This window comes from Frieseomelitta varia, unplaced genomic scaffold (assembly GCF_011392965.1).
Source record: "Frieseomelitta varia isolate USP_RPSP 00005682 unplaced genomic scaffold, Fvar_1.2 scaffold_351, whole genome shotgun sequence".
Lineage (NCBI taxonomy): Eukaryota > Metazoa > Arthropoda > Insecta > Hymenoptera > Apidae > Frieseomelitta > Frieseomelitta varia.
The window spans coordinates 88,985-102,767 of NW_025110092.1; positions in this window are offsets into that span (position 1 = coordinate 88,985).

A 13,783-nucleotide genomic window follows, 5' to 3' on the forward strand; every position below is an offset into this window, starting at 1 on the left:
TCGGGATCCGTTGTTTCACAGATCCGCGAGCGCGCCCGGCAACTCGAAACTCGATTTGCGAGCTGTTTAATTTTCACTGGTTATTCATTAGCCAGTTACCAACTCGTTATTACGGACCAGTGAATTATTGCACGCGTATACAGGCTTGCGGGGCATACGCGTTCGTCGCGGTGCCGCCGGTTTCCGGCTCTCTTCACGCGCCGCGCCGCAAACGAGCAGATTCTGGCGCGCGCTTGCCGAACGGTGTAAACGCCCGGCGAAGACGTAACGATTATGGGAAAAATCGACGAATTCGCGGTTGCCTCGGTGAACCCTCGGCGAAATCCTATTATCGCAACGAGCCGCTGAATCTATTACCCTTGTCCACGCAAGTTTCTCTTTCTCCCTTTTTTCCGATGGACCGTTGACAACGTTGGTTTCTCTTCTGATACATTTTATTAACATGTTGTACATTTGTAACATACATTTTATTAACAATATACAAATATACATTTTATTTAAATGTTACATATGTCATATGTTGTATTATAACATTATTACATTATAACACAAATATATATATCATATATTATATTTATTATATATTATACTATATTTATTTGCATTATATTTATAACACAGATATATATATATATATATATCATATGTTATATTTATTATATATTATACTAAATTTATTTATATTATATTTATAACACAAATATATATATATATATATCATATGTTATATTTATTATATATTATATTATGTATATTATATATTATATATTATTATGTCATATTTATTTATATTATATTTATAACACAAATATATATATCATATGTTATATTTATTATCTATTATATTATGTATATTATATATTATACCATATTTATTTATATTATGTTTATAACACAAATATATATATCATATATTATATTTATATTATATTTATATTATATGTACATTATATATTATACTATATTATTTTATATTATATTTATGACACAAATATATTATATATATCACATATTATATTATTGTTAATAAAATGTACGTTAAATTGTATATTAATAAAATGCATCAAAATGGAAATTAAATCATACTCTATCATTTTCTTGAAAACATAAAAAATATAAATGGACATGTTGGATTAAAAATATATAATTGTACGTTAATACAAATGTATTTTTAATATGACGTTGGTGGAACATGGAGGATGTGGATAATATATAGTCTAATAAATTGTTTAGCTATATAAACGTAATCACGTAGCCAATAATTTCATTATTATATATTATTTGTTACATAAATTACAATTATACCGTATGCAGTTAATAATACCGATTGGCCAGGTCTCCATATATCACGTGCAGATTGCTGTGATTGGGAGAGTCACCCTAATTATTGTATACTCTGTTCACCCTCCTTTTATACACACAGGGCCCGGTTTATTACCGAGTAAATTTTCATTTGCGAATGTATTTGCCTCAATTATTGTAAAAGAAGCTTCGCAGAGCGCGACGGTTTAAAAGTCAAACTTGAAAATCAACAAATTGTAATTGTTAATTAAAATTACTGGCAACTGGTTTGTACAACGAAAGAATCGATGTAAATATATTAATTAACAGGAAATAAAAGTTCGTTACTTTTGTATCATCTAGCTAATTGCCGATAATCGAGGTAAAATCGAGAGAGAGAGAGAGAGAGAGAGAGAGAGAGAGAGAGAGAGAGAGAGAGAGAGAGAGAGAGAGAGAAAGAGAGAGAGAGAGAGAGAGAAAGAAAGAGTATCAATTCAATTTGATTTCGAATATAGAAATACAGGAACATCGCACGAATCGCTGCGACTCGGGGAATATTTTCATTCCAATTCAAAAAGTGACTCGGCCACTTTCGACCATTTTTAATCCATCGTAGCTGCTGCTCTTTTATCAATTTCCTTTCCTCTCTGTATCTCTCCCCCGTTACCCCCTCGCGAATCTGCGATTTTTTTCCCATCCTCATTCCATTCTCTTCTTTATCTTTCTCTCTTCGAACGCGGCGTTTCCATCGTCGCGGCTTCATCGTCCCCGTTTCTCGTTCGTTTCTCGCTTTCAGCGTCGTTGCCAGCGATACCAACCGGATATCACCCGATGCGTTCGAATGTACGGCGGCGCTGGTAGTTAGCTTTTCGACTAATTAAATTTCCTTCGTTCGCAGGAGTGACGTAGGAACAACAGGAAATTCCCCACCTCTTCTCGTTTCGCGGCGAACATCGCCGCCAGCCCCGCAATTGCGGTGTCTCGCTCACCGTCACGAATCTTTCCCCCGGGCGGCTCCAATGGAATTATGATCCAAGAATTATCGTCATTCGCTGTCTTCGCCCGCCTTCGCCCGCCGCGTCCTGAATGTGTTCCGCGAATTTTCTCCTCGAATTACCTAGGATAAGGAGAGAAACGAGAGACCGTACTCCCGTGGAATGTTTAACACGTATTAAATTTAAGAAACAAGGGGGATTCACGTCCGAGGGAAATTTCTACGCTTCCGCGGAATTCCTTCCGTGGTGTGTCTTGAAATTTTCATTGAAAAAACAGAATTACCGGAGGGCGGAGGGAACAAGGGTGTTTAAACAATGGGAAAGTTTAATCAGGTATTATGGTGAGATGTGATAGAATAGGGCTTCTCGAACTTTTCCACTAAAGCCGAGCCCCCCCTTTTATCCGAGCTGAGAATATTTTCGCGACTGCATAGCACATAGAGCCCGTGATTCTCAGTGTGGGGCCCCCCCCCCCCCACAGGGGACCGATTTGATTTTCTACGGGGACGATTCGAGAACGAGTCTTTGAAATGAAAGTTTAAATTTTTAATTTCTTTCTTTCGTGGATATCATGTTCTTGTCCAGAGCGTGAAATTAATAATGGCCTTTAAGTGTGTCACAGGGTTTTAGAGGATTTTAGAGTTGCTTAGGTGGGCCAAAAGAAGAAAATTGGGAACCACTGGCATAGAGTTTATTACACATAAACTAGGAATACGAATTAAAACATTTGTAAATGATAAGTAAAGGAAACAATTCTTTGGTACATGCAAATATAATTTTACCGTTTCTTCAAAACCAAGTATTCATACTAATTTTTTACTTTCGTTAAAATTTCTGCGACCCACGCTTTGAGAAGCTCCGCGATGGAATATAGAAGTTTTAGTTAGACAAACAGGGATGTAGAGACGTTTCAGAACATTTCTGCAAAGATAATTATTTTTATCGTTGCGAGATGAAACGCAAAATGCAAGATAGTATTATTTAAACGAGGGATGCAGTTGGGTAGGTCTATTTATGCGGTTGACAATGTGGTAAGAAGCGTACGTGAATGACGGTGGAGCCCGGTGAAACTGAAAGGCGGGGTTCCTCGTTGAAGTAAATTTACCAACTGCCTCGTGGTAGTGATGGATGTTACGTTGGCTGACCCTACTCTAGTTCACTTTGGAGTTACGTCAATTTTGAAAACGCCAAGTGGAGCGGTAACGAACATCCTGTAAATTAATACAACATGTTAATTACGATCTACAACGTTCCCGGCGGAACGTAATTTCCCGGAAGCGTCGGGCCAGAAAAATTGTACGATAGAATTGTATGATAGAATCACTCTGATGGAATTGAATCGATACTGAAGCCAACGTGTATTTCGCACGCGTTCGATAATATTCAGCGGTCGTTTGTTAACATTACCAGAGACACGAATTGATACGGGATTAACATATAACGTACGAATTCTCTGCGGAGACGAAACGTGTGTTTAGGTTAATGCGTCTCTTGGAAAGGATTAACTCGCGTCCAAATGGCAGCGTGCTTTGTGTATTAAGCGCATTTAGGGTCCAAAGAGCATCTGGGTTCGGCCTTTTGTCCGTTTTGGCATCGTAATTCGGACACTCGGTCAGTTCGCTAAGCTCAATTTGTCTCTTTAATAGAAAATTAAAATCGCGATTTTTTTAAAAAACCATTAATGGGAAATCAGACGTGAAAGTGCATTTCTTTGATCAGCCAATCAGAAGTATTATATAGTGTATGGACAAGTGTATGGACAAGTACGTGTACAACTTGCTTCTTTCCAGGTGCATACGTTATTTAAGTTTAATTCGTGTGGCTTGTTTAAATACTCATCTTGAAATTGGTTGGAAGTTTAACGAGCATACTACCGTCGAATATACCTTTACTGCTCAAATCACTAGATAGCAGATTACGAGATTCACAACCCTTTATCCAAATAGCTTTCAGTGATCGTGTTGCAGCGGTTTATCCACGACTTCCTCAGTGGCTTTGCCGATACTCAAGCACAAGGATCGATTCATTCACGAAAGCTTACCTTGTATGTAACTCCCCAATGATCGTGTGCCAGTGATCCGTCCACGTTTACCTTGAACCATAACCATATGTGTCTGTCAGACACTGTATAAGACAAATTGAATATTCTTCCCGACGGTGGCGCGTTAATTATTTATTTCAAGAGTCGATTTATAATTTAGTTCAAGGCTCGTTTAAGAAAAGGACAAACTCGTCGACAGAATTGACTAAGCTTATTTAATTTGTTACCATTTTTCATCGCGGAGAATCGGAGAGAACCGAATCGAAAGCAGAGACACGACTGCAGAAATTGATCCGATAATTTACACTGGGGAGAACGAAAGAAAAATAGAGACATTTCCTTTTGTATTTGCGTGATTCGATCGTTGCCCTTCGTTTCGTTTACACTGCCAAAATAATCGAGAGTAATCGAAGCTTGCGTCCGTCGCGCGGCAAGGGACCGTGCAAATCACATTAGACGCCATTTTGGAGCTAATGAGCCGAGAAACGAAGCTGAATCGAGAAGTGCAACGGCTTCGATCTTCCTTCCTTCGTTGTTCTTTTTCTTCTTTCCTCCTCGACCTTTCATTTTCCTCCTCCTCTTCCTTTTCTCCTTCTCCTTCTTCTTCTTCTTCTTCTTCTTCTTCTTCTTCTTCTTCTTCTTTTGCTCCTACTTCCTCTCCTCCTCGAAATTCCTTGGAACAGAACGAGCGACGAGGCATTCTTCGAGAAACAATAATGCATTCGCGGGTAGGGAGCACGGTAATTAGTCACTCGTCAGAGGCTGGTTGAACAATGGAGTGAACGTATCCTCGCCATTTCCTTGTATTATCTCTGTTATACAGCGCTATCTGAACCAACTGTGCTTGATTAGCACGGCTTACGAGAAACGTAATTGATACACGCGCCGATGTGGCGATCAGATTACGTTTCAAACGTATCTTCTCTCCGGGCGTCTACGTTGTCGTTCAGGTAAATTATCGGCAGCGTCGTTGTTTCGAACTGAAGGCCTTTCCAAAGGTGCCACGTACTCACTCGCATTCATCGGAGGGAAAATTTACAATTCCTAAGACGCGTCAGCGAACGAAATTAGTCGGCAAACCGATCCGGGGAAATTAGGATCGATCGATATCGGAAGCTAAGCTTCAGCCTTCGATAGTGGAGGGTCGCTAAATATTTCAGCGAATTGCAAAATTCATTTCCGTTAACGTCGTCATCGGTAAGCATCGGGGTGATTATTATCGTGACGATTAGATTTATATTTTAGTCAAGAAGAAGAAGAAAAAAAAAAAGATTCTATCTTTTATTACGAAGATCAAAGAAAGGAATTGTATTTCTTTTTATTACGACACGATGGAACAGCTGTCGTCTAATTTTTGCAGATTTTCGATTTGACGTACCGCGTGGTTTGCATCAATTTTTGAGAAAGAGAGCACGGGGGGGGAAAAAAGCTCGCTTCTCTTATCTTTCCGCGGCAGAGGCTTGACAGCGCTGGAAATATAGGTCACGAAGATCTTTCTTGCTGATGGCGTGTTTCTTCAGCGGCAGGGGGGACGGGGGGAGAGGGGGCTGCGTACATATATTCAAACGCGGCAGTGGTACAACCGTACGTATGTGCCTCCATATAACTTCCACATATCATAAAACGCGTTTCCCGGTTAAATTACATAACCGACGATCAAAACTTACTGCGCGTGACACGACAACGGGGCAACGTCGAATTTAGTTAATGAAATTTAGTTATGAATTATAAATTATCGATTACGCGCAGGTCAGAGGTCTCTCGAGGTTAAACAAGGAGCGAAACGAATGGAAATTTTCAAGGAAAATGAAAGACGGTCGGATCCTCGTGCCCTAACTCTTCTCCATCGATATTTTTCGGCAAATCGAAATTACGTGAGATTGTGAGAAAGCATTCTCGAAAAGGAAAGATCGATCCGCGTACTTTCTACAAATTTTTACAAGGTAAATATAACGCCCTTCTCTTTCGTATCGCGATTCCGGCCGAACCTTATACGCGCTAAAGCCATCGGGATTTGTCGGAGGATTTATATAATTCGTAGTCCGTGATATTCTAAGTCCTGACCACTAACGCTGATCCTCCCATATTTATCGCGCTCCTCAGGGAAATTTCAACGAGGAATCTGAGGCAACGCGACGAGCGCGATGAACATGTTAAATGCGTTTTTGTTTGTCGCGGCTTATTCTCTCTTATTTTTTTTCTCCGCTAAGAGTGGATATTTACTTGCTGGAAATTTAAGAGGTCGAGAAGTTTATTTAAAATTCGATGACTTTCCAAAAGGGGAAATCGCAGAATTAAACCGAAAAGAAAAAAAAAAAGAAAAGAGAAGAAACAGCCACCGTATTATAAACTTTAGCAATTTTCATTCTATTTAGAGAAACTTTTTCCCCTCATTACGAAATTCACGACCCATTCAGACAACTTGGTTCTTTTTTTCTCTCTGTGTGTGTGTGTGTGTGTGTGTGTGTGAAGCAGCTTTTTGGAAAGTGTTTCGTACTGGCCGTGCATGCAAGAGGTGCTCTCTATTGATATCGTCAGGTACGCGGGAGTTTCTAGGAAATTACATGTCAAGCGTCACTCTGTCGATGTGTCTATAAGTTCAAGCCCCGCGAACGTTTACAGCGTGTGTCACGCAATCTCCCTATCGTCGTGCTTTTCAAGTGGACACACACAGGGAACAAAAGATACAAAGAGGTGTGCGCATTCACGTCGGAAGCGGCGCGAATTGACAAGAACATTACCCGCGGTGAAAATTTCCACGTCGGCGCCGAAACAGATTCAACTATAACTACGTTTTCGCTGTACAATTATCGGTAACGCGGCGACTATAGGCAAAAGTTGCTCATTAAGTTGCTCATTAAGTTGCTCTATCTTTGACAATCGAAACTCTACAAAATAAGGTTCTTCGAGGCAACGATCGTAAGGTAATTTTACTTAAATTTTCCGACTTTCCTGAGGATTAGCAAAATTGCTAATCATTTTAGAAGGTAGAACTGTCGACGACTGGAAGCATAAAATTTTCGTCAAAGATAAATTGAAGACAAAAAAAGAAAAGAAAATAGAGAAACTTTGTAATATTTACTTTTATTTATATAATGTACGAAAAATTACTTAAATCTTTGGAAACAGCATAGTTAAGATAAATATAGGTATAGGATAAAGCAAAATAGGATACAAATATATTGTAGAAATTTAGGATAAGGTGAAAATGTGCAATGTTAAGAGAAAGCAATGTAAAAACCAAAGTCAATTTCAAAGGCCAAAGAAGCTGAAATAAATATATGCATACATACTTAAATCTTTGAAAATACATCGTTTCATGTCTGTAAAATGTTTAAAAAAAAAAACTGTAAATTGGTCATTTTCGTCACTTTGGTGGCACTAGCGTTATTAAGAATTACGTTAATGTATTATTATATTAAGAACACCTTGACATTAACTCTAGCACTATCGAGGTATACAATTTCTAGACAAAAGGCAGAGAATGTTTTTGTTCATATATTTTGCGAAAAATGATTTAAAATCTTTGAAAATAAATCACGTCCAACAAGTTATGTCGATTATAAATTAAATCATTTTTGCCACTTTGGTAGTTCTAGTGTTAATTGATTGCGCAATGAATCATTTGTTTGGAAAGTAGATTTTTAGAAATTTTTTTTTCTTGTTTTTTTAAGCAGAGGCACAAACACACTGTAATTTCAGATCCCTTGAAAATAGGATAGGAAGGAGATCTTGATAGCAACACCCTACTAGGTCAATCAGCCTAATGCTCCCATCAAATCAGACAAAATAACTTTCAACCTAAACCTCGAACGTCATTTAACTCTAAATCAAAATTCTGTCACGCGTCCCTTTCAATCGCTGAATCGAGTAATTTTGTAGATTTTGTGTACCGCAAGGTGCTTCGTTTGACATAAATTTCCTCCCCCCTCCCCACATAAAAGAAAAGTTTCGTCCAAAAGCGTTCAAAAAAAAAAAAAAAAAAAAAATGCCAATGCAAAACGTTTGTTAGCTTTCGAAATTGCCAGAAAATGATCGCAAATATCGCGAGCATAAATAAATGCAGTAAATATTATTTCAAGTTAAAATATTCGATGCGAGAATTTCGACGATGATGGCCCGAATAAAAAATTAATAAAGATATCCAATATTCAGTGGATATTATTGAATTGCGTGTTGCACGATTAAAAATTCATTACTTGTTTTACAATTTATCAGTAAATTTGCAATTCGTTTTAATTTTTTCTCTCTCTCTTTTTGTTTTCAAAAGAATAACCTGCACAATGCAATTCGAGCGCCATCTTAACGATCGATTGTCCTAAGAAATGATCGGAGGGACGTTATCAGCAGGCTGTTACATCGATTTCCAGGGATTAATTTCAGCTCCTTCAATGCGTTCGATTATCGACGCACCTCGTGTTTGAGCGACCAACACACGGTCATTTAATTAAATTTAATTAAAATTACACGTATAAGTAACAATTTTGCAGTGGACAGCGGGCAGGTGTGCAACGACGGTTTGTTAATTAAACAATATGCACACGCACTTTTGACGCCGTACGTGCATGGTTGCTGTTCAGACGCCACCGCCTCTTACACTTACTTGTCTCGGAAACCAGTCAGCTTTGTAATGTCGACGCATTGCTGCCATCGTATTCGTATTCGCTGCTGCTTTAATTAACGCGCCGGTTAAATTGCAATAAAATGAACACTCGTCGATATTTTGATCAACATATTTTCCATTCATTATTAATTTTCTATTCAGGTAGTCTGCATTCGCGCGATATCACGCGTAATAATTGTTTACACGTAATTAACGCAGCAAGCTTTGCAATCGAGTTCGCAACGAATTACATTGACTACATTCTGTTATAAAAAAAAAGAAAACAAGGTCGCTTTGAATTTAATTCAAGCTCATAGTCGCACGTAAATCGCACGGACAGAGGCGATCAACGATTTTGTTGATCTTGTTTACGGGCGGTGTCGTCTTAATTTGCACAATTACCGACGCGACGGTAATCTCTGTTAACCTAAACGGCAGCGAATCACGGTCAAATCCCGGGTCGCGTCGAGTTCATCGGAAATTGCAAATTTCCGCGTTAGACGTGAATTTTGATAACACAGACAGAGCTTGGCGCGAATTTAATGATTTTATAATCCTTTCAGTTTCATAAGTCAAAGAGACAGTCAGGGGGGGGGGGAGGGAAATGATTCGTCGTGATCCCCTCTCTTATTCGGTGATTTTACGCCGGGTTCTCCCGTTTCGATCGTTAATCGTTCACGCTCGAAATTATACGGTCCTCGAATGAAATGACCATATTATACAAATTCAATCGGCAATGATTACATCGATGATTTCAATTTGCAACGTTAGAGAATGCGGAAAGTTGGAAACGTCCACCAGTTCCGAAACAAGCTGGATCGAATCCTCAAATGAAAAATTCGTTTTGCTCAATCTTTAATCTTTGGCTTGCCCAATTGTTTTAGCTTGTTTAATTGCTTTAACTTCGGTTAAAAAAAAAAAACTTACTTGATCGTTTTAACTTCAGTTGATCTCGATATTATTACGTACCAAGAAGATTGACCACTTGCGCTGGCAACTGATTGCGGACCATAACGAGTGACCGAAACGATAATTCGTCGCTTTCTTTTTGATAACTCGTCGGTATCACTGGATAGATAATTATTGATAAGTAATAAATTTATTATTTGTTTTGTCTGGGTTATACTATACTGGGTTAAACTAACTAAATATACTTAAAACTGAGGAAATATTGCAATTTTGGGACAAAAAGTTGTTGACGTGCGTCATTCCAGTGCAAGAGGTTAAAGAGTCGGGACAGTGTGAAATTTTCAAAAGATTTCCTGTTTGTTTGTTTTAAATAGTAGTTTAAAGTTTTAGAAATAAGATACAAAAGGGCCTTTAAAACGACTTATTTTGGGGTATAATAATAAATCCGCGGATACAGAATAATTGAATTTGTACCACTGTTTACAACTTTAAGCAGTATTGTAAAGTGTAAAATCGTGTGATTCAAATATTACTTTTGGTGAATTGAATGTTAGGGGACTTGGATTCAATTTAGTTGTGAATTGTAAGAACTGCGAGCCGCGATAAATAAGTAAAAAAGGGATACATATGAAAAATGACGTTCTGAAACTTTTAACACGAAACTCTCGAAACTAGGTTTTTAGAAACGGTGTGCAAGATATCTCGGAATCTAACCAACCAATTACTGTGAAACTTGATACGTATCTTTAGTGTAATATTTACTAGGGATTGACGATCGAACAAAATTTAATTTTTAACAATTTCCAAAAATATGAACAAAAAACGTAGAAACTTTTGGCATAAGTTCGATACATCAAAAACAAATAGCTGCTATTTTCATCATTTTCACAAAATAGAAAATGTTGGATCGTCAATCGCTAGAGAATATTGTTTACTTTTGAACTTTTCTTGCCTTCTTGGTGCAGCTAATCCTGTTTGGCTGGAATCATGCACACCGATAGGCAATGTAAAAAAAAGTTACGTAAAAGCATGCCGTTAAAAAGTTAAACAAGAGCCCTCTTTTTCTTCTCTTTTAATGTTGCTTTTTATAGTTCGTAATGTGTTAAAATAAACCACGAAAGCTCATGCTGATCGAATATGTAGTTCTTTTTTTTTTACTAGCCCTCCAAAGTATACGTAATTTTTTAGCCCTTCACAATGTCCTGCTCCCCTTAAAGAAATAATTGACTAAAATGACTCGTCGCGTCCGCGTCGAGTCTCGTTTCAATCCGGAAACGAGATTCGCGTTGGTACTCGCGGCGGAAGAAACTTTTGAACGATTAGTCCAAAGGGGATTTCAGTTTCCATATTCCGTTCGATATTGCTCTCTTTGGCACCGTCTTCCGACGGTGATTAATGACGTGGCAGAAACTGCTGCTATAGTTTATTGGAAACAGTCCATCGATGATGTATACCGCGTGTGTTACACAAGCCAGGGGAGGCCTTGTGTTTGTTTCGTGGGGGGGTTAATAGGAGGTGCAATAAGATAACGGCTGCCATTGACACGTTATACGCGTTCATGTAACGGAACGATGCACGCGAATCATGTACAGCCAAAATATTTGCAGTTACAGTATGTAACCTTCCTCTGATCGTGTCACTCTGTGAACGTATATGCACATACGTGCATATACGCGTATAGACATACCGCCGCCTTATTAAACGTAACATGCTAGGCGCGCGCCATATTAAACGTAACAAAGTTTTCGTGATACATGGCATCCGTTTTCGCAACGAGTTCAGAAGACAAACAGAGGCGAGAGAACGTTTATGTTATTACGGCTAGTTGGTACGCTAAAAAAATGGGCATATTCAGGTAAATAGGTATTGATACAATATAAATCGAAATTGTTACGGAGACGATTGTCAGTCGCATAAATTGAAAATGACAATACAACCGAGCGATCCATTTTTTTGTGCCAGATGTAAGCTTGGTTTTCGTTATCGAGCTCGACTTCGAAGAACGGAGAACTTACAGATTCGTTCCAATTGAAAAAGAAGTTCCACCATAATTTATAAAGTTGAGGGATCACACTTCCCCTTGACCACATGAACCTGCCGTAATTTCCAGCACGATCCACCCCCGTTCCAAATCGTACTTTTGCTTCCCTCCCCCCTCCTCCTCCCCCCTGCCCCTCTTAATTTTTTTCCACTTTCGAGGGTCCATTAATTATAATACTCCGAGTGCGGTATGAAGGATTTATTGTTCCTCCCGCCACTCGTGATTCAACCTCTTCATCGGGCCACTCGCAGCTTTTGCCAGACTATAGAATTTCTTCCTCCGTAACTTTCCGTATTGTTTCCGGACGGTAATTATCGTTTTCGTCTCGCGTACACCGGAAGTGCGCGCGAGCGCGCGCGCGCGTATGTGTGTGAGAGTGTTCACGTTTTTTTCCCGCGCGCTTCACGAAGCGTAACGCGACATGATTATTATTACGTTCGATTAATATAAGCCGAGCTCGCGTTCGCTCGTAGAGAAACGACACTCAAAGCCTTGAATTCCGTTTCTGATTAATCGAGGCTTCTTTTCGAATTAAGAAGAAACTTTACGATGCACGAAACTTAATTACGCAGCTCGAGATGAACCGCGACGGGTTGTAGGAGTTAAAAAAAAGAAAGAAGAGAAAGGAAAGGGGTAGATACTACTTGGATAAATTCGCGAGTGGTAGAGACCAAAAATTACGCGGCTGAGCAAATGAAGGGAATCAGTAGCTCACGGATGGGATTTGATTGAACAAACATTAGAAAGAGCATAGCTTCCGGGTCAGGAAGCACTTCCCTTCAAGTACACCACCGCCGACAGGTTCGAGGGGGATGCACACGGACCCGGTGTGTTTGCACCCCTGTGGCAAGCTCTTCCCCGGTAGCTTCTGCAGCCGGAGACATAAGTGCAACTCGATTTGCATATTTAACTCGGCGAGCGTGCCTGAACCCTCGCCGTTCCTTTAACATCCCGAACCCTCCACCCGTCCGTGTCCTTCCCCGGGATCCTTCGTCACTCTCTCGCCCGGATTCGATTTACTTGCAATCATGCTGCGGATTAATTAGTTCGTCCTAACATAAGCGCATACGAAGCAGATCGGCAAGACGGACGGCGACTGCTTTCCTAACTGATTGCGTTTGACGGCGGGGGTGGTTTTGCCGTTGTTTGCCGACGGAAAGAAAATTGTTCGGTACTGAACATGGGAGCGACCATGAGCTGCGACCACAGATGGTCCTGCGCTTGTCTCGTCAACGACGAGACGCGAATTTCAGTCGACACAAATGTACAGATTCAATATATATTAAATGTATAAATTATATAATTTCAGTCGACACAAATGTACAGATTCAATATATACTAAATATATAAATTATATAATTTTAGTCGACACAAATGTACAGATTCAATATATATTAAATATATAAATTATATAATTTCAGTCGACACAAATCTAGAGATTCAATATATATTAAATATAATATATATATATTAATAATTATATATATTAAATACAATATATCTATTAATAATTATATATATTAAATATAATATATATATATATTCAATATATAATAAATAATAATGCTGACGATTAACCCTCGTATGACGGGCGGTACTGGCCGGTGGCTGGGTCTCGCGAGACCCAAGCTATTGACTACATATATACATACACGTTCCAGTGGAACGATGTACGCCTATATGTAGCTGGTTCAATTTTATTTCGTTTTTGTATTTTTATTATGATTGTTATAACAATAGGGATAGTAGGAAATAAAAACACTTTCTGCTACTTCACCTATAAATAATATTATTTATTTTCGTTGTATCTAATACGTTAGATTGCATTTATGTTTGCTACAAACAAAATTGTGACAATTGCTACATTTAGCGCTATATTTGTTGTCATCTCGATCGTTTTAAGTTTGGAAGTT